This window comes from Pelmatolapia mariae, linkage group LG17 (genome assembly GCF_036321145.2).
Source record: "Pelmatolapia mariae isolate MD_Pm_ZW linkage group LG17, Pm_UMD_F_2, whole genome shotgun sequence".
Lineage (NCBI taxonomy): Eukaryota > Metazoa > Chordata > Actinopteri > Cichliformes > Cichlidae > Pelmatolapia > Pelmatolapia mariae.
In genome coordinates this window covers 3,166,478-3,177,956 of record NC_086242.1, presented here as the reverse complement: position 1 = coordinate 3,177,956, position 11,479 = coordinate 3,166,478, and the positions used below count along the sequence as shown (strand labels likewise).

Sequence of the window (11,479 nt, the reverse complement as noted above, 5' to 3'; positions counted from 1 at the left end):
GATGCAGAAAGTCCACCAAGCGACAGTAAGTATCCACTGACATTAACCAGCTTAAGTGGGGCCCCTTCCTGTCTGACGTGTGCTTCGTGGCGGCTGCAGTCCTGGCCCTGGCTGTCATTTCCTGGACCTCCAGAGTCAGCTGCCAGGACCTTCCAGGCTTCGGCGTATCAGACAATCTGGTCTTTCGTGCAGTGCACTGGCTTATGAATTAAATATGACTCCTTTCTGCTTTGTTTGCACGTGGCCCTCCCGGCGTGTGAGATGTTTATGTTTCTGCTGAGTCACAGTGGTTTAGCACCAGCTGATGGAAGAATGCTATGGCAAAAACCGCAGGGTGGGGAGGCTATGAAAGCGAGTCAGATCTTTATTTCTGGCTGATGGCAGAAGTTTTTGTGGAGTATCTGAAATAGCTGCTTAAACTTAAATTGAAGGTGCAGCCAGCAGATCCATGCATGTGCAAGACTTCAGACATCTTTGTGGTGCAACAGTGTAATGTAAGTAAGTAATGTAAGGGGTTCAAAAGTCGTCTAGGGAATTTATATTTGAGATGTTAGAAAGCATCTTTTTATGGATAATTTTAAAAGAACTCTTTGATTTATGAACAAATATATAGAAAAATAACGACAATTCCCCCTCAGCTCAGCTCTACTTGATGGTCAGTGCTAATTAGGAAATGATTATCATGCTCTCATGCAAAAATAATATAGCTAGCCATCGGTAGTGAATCCCATCACGTTTGCCAGGTAATGCTGGCATTAAGGTCAAAGCACTTAGAGCCCTCAAAGCTTTTCTGGCTTCATTTAGGTGCGATAATTAATGTGTTTGTTAACGGTCCGAATGGGCCAGGGAAAGAAGCTGTTAGTGAGTCTGGAGGTGTGGGACCTGATTGAGACGCTACCAGTGGGCAGCAGGTCAAACGGGTGGTGGGTGGGGTCACTTGTGATGGCCCTTGTTCTCCTCAGACAGGAGGATCTGGCGATGGCCTCCAGGGGTGACAGAGGGCAGCCAATTATTTTTTGGGCAGTGTTAATTACCCTCTGCGCAGCCTTCCTCTTCTCATTGTGGCCCCTGCGTACCAAACATCCAGGCAGTAGGAGAGTCTCCACTGTGGAGTGGTACAAGGCCAGCAGCAGCTTCCTGGCCTCCTGGATCAAAGATTTCCTCACAAACCGGCCTCAATCAGCCCGACTCGACCCCCACCTCTCCCCCCGACAGATATTATTTAACTGTATTATTTTGTTATAGACACTGTATAGAAAAGATGGCTGTATCCACTGTGATGTCACAGTAGCCATCTTGTTCTTTTGAAGTGGTATGTGCTGAGCGAGGCATAGATTTCTTTTCTTAGAAAAAGAGGTACGCTGAATGAGAGCCACATTTTACATTGTAGCTCTAAAAAATAATCAAACCCTGAAATTTGTCACTCCGCATGCCTTCTTGTGAGAATTGGATGAACCTAGAATTTCCGTTTCTTCCATTTCTCTGAACATGAGGACCAGCTCATCATCGCTGTCAACGTCCTGTTTTTTATCATAGTGCATTTTTTGAGGATGAATTTTTCAAAAAAAGGCAAGAGGTTGGACGTGTATATAGGTTACACAGGAAGTCTGGATCCGTGAAATCCAGAAATTCTTTGCAATTTTCAAAATGCATTCAGTGTTAAAATATTTACTAAATATGTCTTTGCAGATGGAATTCTTTTTGTAATAGAAGTCATTATAAGTCATCCCCTCCTGGCTGTTAGAGAGAATGCAGGTTCAAGGCATTTCTTTAAAAAAAAAATGTTATAGCCATCTTTTATATACACTCTATAGCAAACCCCTGTAGACATCCTTGTTAATTAATTTATTGCAGTAAATGCATATCATTTTAAGGACTTTTCGCAGTTTCCACAAAAAGAAATAAAACTTAAAGAAAGTGAGTCTGAGGATTAGAAACAATGAACACAGTGCTTCTCAGGTGTACTTCTTCCCCCTTTCCTGTTTAAGCCATCTTTTATACCAATCAGCATTCAGTCTTTGCATAGTTTGGTAGGTGTTCCTCTACAGCAGGGGTGTCCAACTCCAGGCCTCGAGGGCCGGTGTCCTGCAGGTTTTAGATCTCACCCTGGGTCAACACACCTGAATCAAATAATTAGTTCATTACCAGGCCTCTGGAGAACTTCAAGACATGTTGAGGAGGTCATTTAGCCATTTAAATCAGCTGTGTTGGATCAAGGACACATCTTAAACCTGCAGGACACCGGCCCTCGATGCCTGGAGTTCCCCCAGGTTGACTTTATATCAAAAACAACACCATGAATGACGTCACAGCAGCTACACCCATGATTTATATACAGTCTGTGGTTCCACTATATGCACATTTTACTCATTTGCACGTCTGCTGGAGGTCTCTTAACCCCAAAATGTCATTGTAACTGTATTAAACAACTCACTTGGTCATTTTCCACAATCCACAGTTTCATTATACATCTAATCTGAAAAACCCCCAAAACAGCCCAAAACAGCAAAAACTGCACTAACAGTGCCACTGCTGTGAGACAGAGACTTCAATCTTCTGATGCTGCGCCGTCATGTCAGTTTGTATTTGTGTTCAGCTGTTGTACAGATGTATCCTGCTGTGAGCTGATGACAGCATTTGCACTGCACTTTGGGGATGCAGCCTCCTCTGTTCTTGTCTGCAACAGCTGTTTCACTGATGGAAAACTGAGCCAGGGCAGCAATGGATTTATGACCAAGAGCAGGCTGGATCATAAACTGTCACTGATACAACTAAAGGAACAAAAAAAGTCAAACAGGCTTAAAATTGAAACAAAGCAGCATAAAATATACATACAAAAGCTGATTCATGTGTACATCTGTAAACAACCATCAACAGCTCGTGCTGAGAGCTTTACTGCAGTGCAACATAAAAAAGTGGCGTTAATTAGATCCCATTGCAACGTTTGCATCCAGAGGGCTGGGAGATGGACCACTGCTTTTCATTAGAGTGTAATTAGCTCCAAAACAATCCTGGGATTTGTACATTCATTCACACTTTTACCCCTGAATTCATTAAAAGTTTTCTTAATCCAGCTTTGTGCCCGTGATGCTGCCGTCTGGCGTGCTCACTGAAGAGAGCGCAGAGTCATTATGAGGCAAGCATTCTGCATAACAAACTGATGAAACCTACTCTTATTGCATCAGCTTTTTCTGTTTTGACCCCAGTGAAACAAACTGGGCATCGTGTCTGCAGACAGTCGGTCATTAAAAGAAATCAGTGACGTTATTACTCTCTGTTACATCAGTAAAAGGCAGGGGGTCAGCTTTTAATCCCTTTTTTTTGCTGTCATCAAATATTTACCACTGCTGATATCAGCATCACCAATATCTTCCCACTGGTTTCTTCATTTATATTTTGTTGTGATGATGGTAAGTGGTGGTATGTTGGGAGGCTACCTATCATCGAAGCATTAGTAGATGTTTTATTGGTCACGTGTGGGCAGCGTACATACCTGTAGATCAGAGGTGTCCAACTCCAGGCCTCAAGGGCCGGTGTCCTGCAGGTTTTAGATCTCACCCTGGGTCAACACACCTGAATCAAATGATTAGTTCGTTACCAGGCCTCTGGAGAACTTCAAGACATGTTGAGGAGGTCATTTAGCCATTTAAATCAGCTGTGATGGACATCTTAAACATGCAGGACACCGGCCCTCGAGGCCTGGAGTTGGACACCTGTGCTGTAGACTTTGGTTGTGGCAAGTTGAGCACCTTAATTCTTTGTGTGCAGATTCAGTGAGGTGCTGGAATCATTCCTCAGAGATTTTAGTCCAAGTTTACATGACAGCATCCCACAGTTGCAGCAGATTTGTCAGCTCGGCATCTGTAATTTGAATCTACTGTTCCACCACATCTCAATGGTGCTCAATTGGATTTATATCTGGTGACTGTGGAGGCAATCTCAGTGCAGTGAACTTACTGTCATAAGTGCCTTTCTTGGATTGATACCACCGCAGTAAGATCAGTACTTTGTTTCTATCCTCCAAGTTCAGTTTGTAGCCCACTGAACATAGTCTGAACTTTTTTGTGCTGACTTTCATGTCTATTATATTTATAGCATATAAACAACAGACGTTGACCCAAAGTCCTTTAAAGACAGGCACATTTAGATTGCAGGTCTCAGAAAAACCCAGTTGCAAAATTATTGTGGAAAGTAAAAAAGATGTAAAAGTGTCATGGCACTACACTACATTTCGGGGGCAAATGTTGCACTTTGTGTCTGTGTGTGTGTGTTTCATTATTTCACATAAGTTTAGCAATGAAATATTAGACAATTTAAGATTTTTTGCAGTGTCACCGTCACCATGGTGATTCTCTTTGTCAAAGTGTCCCTTTGCACATTCTCTATATGCGCTGACATCCTTTGTTATAACAAACTTTAAGAGATTAACAAATACAGCAAACTGAATACATGGATCAGCAGGTTCATGTTTTCTACATTAAATACACATTTCATGATTAATTTAAAAAAAATCAAAAAATATTAAAAGGGATATTTGAATTAAACACACGAGAACATTTTTTAAAATATAATTTTCTTTAATTTATTTTTCCATTTCATTTTAAGAAATAATTATCCGACCAATGAGCTTACAGGGCCGACTGCGGTAATGAATACGCTACACCCCTCACGTTCCCAGCATGCATTGTGGAGAGAGAGTGAGAGAAAGAGAGTGAGGGGGGACTTGGCTGGGAGGCTGAGGAGGACCGCGGACCTGAGCGCAAAAGAAGAAGAGGCAGCAGCATCAGTAGAAGAAGAAGAAGAAGGGTCATCGCTCGACACTTGCTGATAACTGACAATTGCCGCTCAGGTAAATTGTGCGTGTTTGCGCTTTCTGGTTCTCAGCATCATGCCCACGTTTCTGTTCCCAGCCTTTGTCGGGGTGTTTGTGCTTCCTGCTGCGGGTTGTTCTGTTAGGAGAGAACAGCTGCTGCTTCACACAATGAAGCTTATTTTTTTCCTGGGCATTAATCATGTTTTATTGATTATTATCGCTCCGATGGAAAAGATGTGTTTTGGCTACACGAACGCAGCGTTTTGCTGTGTCAGACTCATTTGAATTGGCAGCTCGTGTAATATAGAGTAGGTCTGTGCAGGGATTCCCTCAGCCGTGTCTCTGCAGCCTACAGTCCAGTCACTCCTCCGCTGTAAGGGAGGGGAGGTGGGGAGAGGGGCTATCCATGTCATGACTGTGACCAGGGGGTGGCCAGTCTAGTGCTGTGTTAAGGCAGATGTCAGGCTACATTAACTCGTGTGTGTGTGTGTGCGCGTGTGTGTGTGTGCGTGTGTGCGTGTGTGTGTGTGTGTGTGTGGTTCCCATTCAGAGACATGAAACTGATGTAGAAGAGCCTGTTTTAGTCCTAATTAAGCTGCTACTTGTCACTAATCTGGTTTAAAGTAAAAAGCTAACTTTTAGATTTTACTTTTTAAGGTATTTTAATTATTTTAGGTAATAGCTTGATAATATTAAAAATCATATATATATATGCTTTTAACCCAATTTAAACCTGCAGTAACTATTACGGCCGCTTGGGGGCAGCAACGAGCGCAGCACAGAAAATTGACATTTTTATTTTGACTTCTTAGCATACAAATCAGAGCTCACCAGCTAGCCAGTATTAGCCTATCGTGATGTATGTGTATGATGACAGTACAGAATGTTACTGGCTATATGAAAGCTTAATAAATTTAAATACATTTAAGAACATAAAGAAAAAGAAAAAGAGTTGCTGATTCGGAGTCAAGTAAATATTGGCAATTGGTTGAAAAACCTGATATTGGTCAGAAGAATAATTTAACATCATTTGTTTCTGGCCTTCTGGTCCAAGATTTACTCTATTTCTGTGTCTGTTAATTTAAACTAGGTGTAGTTTTTTAGCTGCTAAATGCTAGCCAGTTGCTAGCACAGAGGTGCTTGCGACCACCATCTTGATTACTAGCCTGTTGCTAAGGCTGTATCCACACTGGAAGCGATTTGCTGGATGCTAAAGCTTTGACAGCTGGTCACTAGTGGACGTTCCACGTTTTGGTTGTCTAGGTAACTTTCAGATACATTTGTCCACCAATCAGAGTTTAGTAATGATGTTTTGATTTAGATGAATGATGACGGTGCTGTTATTTGTTTTTGTTGCCAGGTTACAGATCAGATTATACCACACCCAGTGTTTTTCTTATTTACCCAGAGAGCTTAATTGTTGTGGAGCAAGAAAAAAAAGCACTTAAAGAGTAAATAAAAAAAATTTCCTGGTCTATAAGTGTTGCAAACAAACATGCATATTTATTGTAATGCACTTCTGTGCTGCACAATGTATACAGTATTACAACTTAGTTATTAATATTTATTACCAATGACGCCACACTACAAAATAAACGCAATGAAATAGTAATGAGGTCATCAGGAGGCAGATGCAAGCCTTCTGTCCATCAGCAGTTATCTGCTTCCCTTCCAGCAGATGCTCCTCAGCATGAAAGGCTGACTGCAGCTGCTAATGATTCACGTTTTCTGGCTAAAAGATGAATTGCAAGATAAGAGTGACCTTTTTGTCCTTAATCAGCCGGCGTTACTGGACGCGTGTCAAAGTTAATGCAGAAAATAGAGCAGTTTGTGAAATGACTAGGAGAAACAAGCTGTAGTAATGTGGAGGCTTGTTCTGAATGAATCAATATGCCACTGATGCTGCGATTATGGAAATGATTCACTGACAACCTGTTGGTCATAGCTCAGATATGAAGGGAATGGATGGTGTATTGGATTACGTTGTGCTGGAGCTTTATACGAAATGCTGAAAGCCAGAATAGTGTTTACACTTCTATTTTTTTCCCTTTAACTGAAAGATGTCGTCTCTTTTAAGCTCGAGGTTGTTTGAGATTGACTGAGTGATTGATGGATTGATGAACCTCTAATCTCTGCAGCGATTCAGTACATTTAATCGGCCTCCTGCCTTTTTGTGTGGACGTGCACTAATGCGGTGTCTGCAGTGACGGCTTGGCTCGGTCACTACCGCGGTGACTTGGCGGTGACTCCTCGCCTCACCGGCTCCTCGCTGCTGCTGCTGCTGCTGCAGACACTTATAGTGAACTGAGACTGTTGTGTCACTTGAACCATCAAGTTTCGCAGTTTGACGATGACTTTCCTGCTCCTCCTAGGTGTGCTCTAAGTGCAAAATTAGTGAGATTTTCAGTTTAGGTCCAACGCTTCATGGTTTTTGAAATGGATTTTGTATTCCTAATCGGAATTATGTCCCCATTATCCAAATTGCGTCTTGGCACAATGTCTTGCTTGGAAGTAAGTTGGTAGAAAGGAGAGGCAGTGCACTGAAAGCATTTCGCAGCATGTTAGCATTTTGGTGCATTGAAATCAACACCCTAGAGGCTAATAGTGTCTTCACAAGCTGCCATTTTGCAAGTTTTGCGATGGCTGATCAACTAAGCAGCAGGCGTCCACGCACCCTCCCACAGCAACTCAACATACCATCTTTGCTGTAAACGTCTCGGCCGCCGCAGAGGCGAGAACGTACAGGGAGAGAAAGATACTGCAGATTAACAGTATGTTTTATAATGTTGTGCAGTTGGTATTTTTGGACTTCTGATATATTGGGAGGTTCTTATGGATCGAAGTCTGGAAAAATATGTGGCAAAACCTTTTGCTTGGTGTGGCCCAAATGCAAAGGATTCAGTTTTCTGCAAAGTTAGTCAGATTTAAAGGTTTTGGTTTTACCAGTCGGACCGATTGAAATCGTTTTGAGCCAGTGCTGTATAAAGATGGATATATGTATGTATGCATAAATAACAGTTTAGCTGATAGCAAATGCCACTGCTGATATTTAGGACTTAGAACACTTTCTGCTCTGAGCACATTCTGTATTGAGTATGAACACTATATATGTATTTATTACCATTAATTAATCTACTTTTTTATGTAGCAATTTCGGTAATGGACTCCTTATGAGGTCACGTAATACAGCCCAATAAAGTCATGCCATCATAATCAAACCAGTTTAATATTGTGCATTAAACATATCAGACTGAGACAGAAGTAATTTATTTATTCCAGAGCTTTATGTTGATGTTGTTATTGTATGATAATGACAGCTTGGTAGAGATGTTTTGTTTTTTTCCATTGGCTCCATAGCCTCCTAGTGCACTCCTAGTAGCAACATGAAAAAGGTGGTGGAGTGCTAGGCACACAAAGATGAGTCATGCAAACATCCCTGTTTCCTGAAAGGTTGGCGTGTTAGTTAGATGGACTTCTGCCCTGCTTGTAGCTGTACGTAAAATAAGCGTGGGTTACTAAGTGACTGAGAAGACAGTGCAGATTATGTGATGATGCTGTTGTTTTGTTATATTCTGAATTCTGTTATTTGCAAAGTACAGCGTACATATGGAACATCGAACGGTTAGCAGCATTTACAGCTAAGCAAACGTATGAAACATGAGCAGTGACGATCAGTGAAGATGAAAATGTATTTTTAGTTTCCCAAACGTTGCTCAAAGGCATTAACAGTCTGATTGTGTTAGCTTGTGGAGCCATATAATAGGAAATACCGCTAGCTTTGGACTGGGTTAAAAACAGCACTGCACTCTATAGGAAAGGCCAGAGTCGTCTCTGTTTTCTGAGGCGGCTGAGGTCCTTCAACATCGGACATTGCTCAGGATCTTCTATGAGTCTGTTGTGGCCAGTGCCATGTTCTATGTTGTTGCATGCTGGAGCAGCAGGTTGAGGGTCGCAGATGCCAACGGCCTCAGTAAACTGATCCGCAAGACCAGTAATGTTGTGGGGATGGAGCTGGACTCCCTTGGGGTGGTGTTGGAGAGGCGGATGTTGTCCAAGATAAGGACAATGCTGGATAACACCTCCCACCCACTCCATGACGTGCTGGCTAGTCACAGGAGCACGTTCAGTGAGAGACTGAGATTACCAAAAAGCACCACTGAACGACACAGGAAATCATTCCTGCCTGTGGCCATCTCCCTGTACACCTCCTCCATCTAACACACTGTAAACACTGCAGTAGTTACAGCCTTTTTGCACATGCTCTACAGCAGCGGTCCCCAACCATTTTTGCGCCACAGTCCGGTTTAATGTCAGACAGTATTTTCACAGATCGGCCTTTAAGGTGTCGCAGATAAATACAACAAAATAAAATGATACGACCAAGACATAAATTGTGGTATTTTGTAAATATAATAATAAACGCGAATTCACTGTGTAATTATGTAACTTTATTAGCAGCATCTGAAATGCGGCATCAACATTGAGAGTAACGTCCTCCTCTCTGCCCCTTAATGCTCTCTGGTCGCTATGGTAATGCGTAAATATTTCTTTTAAAATAAGACACACAACTACGACACAGGAAAAGACAGAGGGAAACCGAATTAACGATTTCAACTCTCGCAGCCCGGTACCAAACGACTCACGGACCGGTACCGGTCAATGGCCCGGGGGTTGGGGACCGCTGCTCTACAGTAAAATAGCAAATGACAAAGTTCACAGGTCAGAGTTAAGTGTCAATCATCTATATTTCACCTCTGTAATATTCTTGATATTTATAATTGTGCCATTTGTATATATTGTAAACTTTGTAACATTTTGTATTATTAATTAGTTTAGTCTGTTACTGTTACTGTCTTGGAGCAACTGTAACCAACATAATTTCCTTAGGAATTATTAAAGTATTCAGATTCAGATTCTAATGATTGTGAGGCCATACTTAGCAGGAGGCAGCCATTGCTTCTGAATAAGCTAGCTAAGCTCAGAAAGACAAAGAAAAACATGTCATACTGGATGAAAACATGAGTTTATCTTTTTACAAGCAATGAGATTCGCACCTTGTATCTAACTTTGGTACTATATAAATAAAAAGGAATTGAATAGACCCCAAAGGTGGACTGACTTATTGACAGATGACTAGATTAGCTGCTACTAGCTTACAGCTAGCACAGGCACAGAAAAGTATCAAAAGATTACAATAAAAGATGTCCACGACATGTCCATTATATATGAAAAATAAAATTACAGACAGGCTGTTTTGGTTTTTCCAAAGCAGAAATAACAAAGTCAAAAATCAAAATTGGGTTAAATGTTAATAGGAGAAGTTAGGTAATCTAATACAGTGTAAAGAAGTATTATAGTTAAATCCAAAAAAGCCAGACGTAGTAACGAAGCCTGGGACTCGACTTTGGAAAAACAAAAACATATGTATTTAATTTTTTTTTGCTTGAGGTGGGTGAGAGCATTGGTCTGAAGCAACAAAACAGCAGTGATTTAATTAGATTTTGAGGCTTGAGACAGGATGGCTCTACAGAAGAGGTCAAGGTAATTTGAAAGGATCTGATAAACCTTAATGGGCCCGGCGTATTTCATGGCTGTCTGCCTTGTAGATCAAGATGCTCGGCGTTGAGAAGTTTGACCGATTTGTTTCCAAAAACAGCAAAGGAAACAACAACACATGTGTACGGGTAGACAGAGAGACTGACTGACTGATGATGATCGATGAATATTAATATGATCTATGGTAACCATGACAACAGGGCCTGCCACCAAGGAATTTTTACTGTATGGCCCCAGGATAGTAACATCATGAGCATCAACACGGCACCGATTCCCACACATTTATTAATAATCCCCCAGAATGCCTCGGGGCAGGTTCCAGCCAGCTCTTTCTCCCAGCGTTTTGTCTCTCTGCTCTCTTTAATTTCATATACCTCGCTCTGACTCGAGTCCAGGCAGCTATGCTCTGCTCTCTCTCGTTACAACCCCCAGCCACTCACCTCAGACTGTCATGAATAATTAAAACCTTGTTCCACTGCTCGTGGTGACACGCTGCACACCGGGGAGATGAGCACTGATCCCTGTAAGCTCGTTCCAGTTTAGCAGACAATATCTGTCCGTGTGTTCGTGTTTGGCTTTGGGGTGTGAGGGGCGCTGTACGCTCCCGTAAGAGCCTTAAGAAGGAAGTTAAGAGCAGTTAGGGTCTTAGATAACACACGGTTTAGGTTTCCACACTTTGTCATTTAGGAGAGGCAGGCACTTGAAAACCTTAGCAGGGAGCAAGTAGTCTTTATGGCACGGTGTGAATATATGGCACGTGCTCTTAACTTCCTGTAGGCCTGTGGAGTGGTCAAAGAAGACGACGTGGCACTGCTGCATGTCTTCCATCACTCAGTCAACACTTCTAGCAGGCTTTGGTGTGTAAATTCACAGAAGAGGCGTTCAGATTATGTGCTAGATGTAACAGATTCGCAGACAGGATGTGAAGGAGGAAAGAACAGGAAGGAAGGCTGCTGGGTCTGCCGCACTCTCTCCTCGTCAATTTCGAGATTTTTAAATATAGAAAAACGCACGCTGTACATCAGCGGGGGTCCAGAGTATGGTGTGGCATTATCGTTCTCCTTCCCCTTCATTATGGAGCTAAGCCTTTGATTATTGCTGAGCCAAAGT

At 42.1% G+C, this 11,479-nt stretch overlaps 1 protein-coding gene across 1 annotated transcript in view; it reads left to right on the top strand.

Moving 5' to 3' along the window:
- Window positions 1–4,711: 4,711 nt before the first annotated feature.
- LOC134646907 (synapsin-3-like) overlaps window positions 4,712–11,479 on the top strand; it is a 133,663-nt gene continuing 126,895 nt past the window's right edge. The window contains exon 1 of the mRNA XM_063500939.1: window positions 4,712–4,849. The gene's annotated coding sequence lies outside the window, so the exon portion shown is untranslated. The remainder of the gene's footprint in view (window positions 4,850–11,479) is intronic.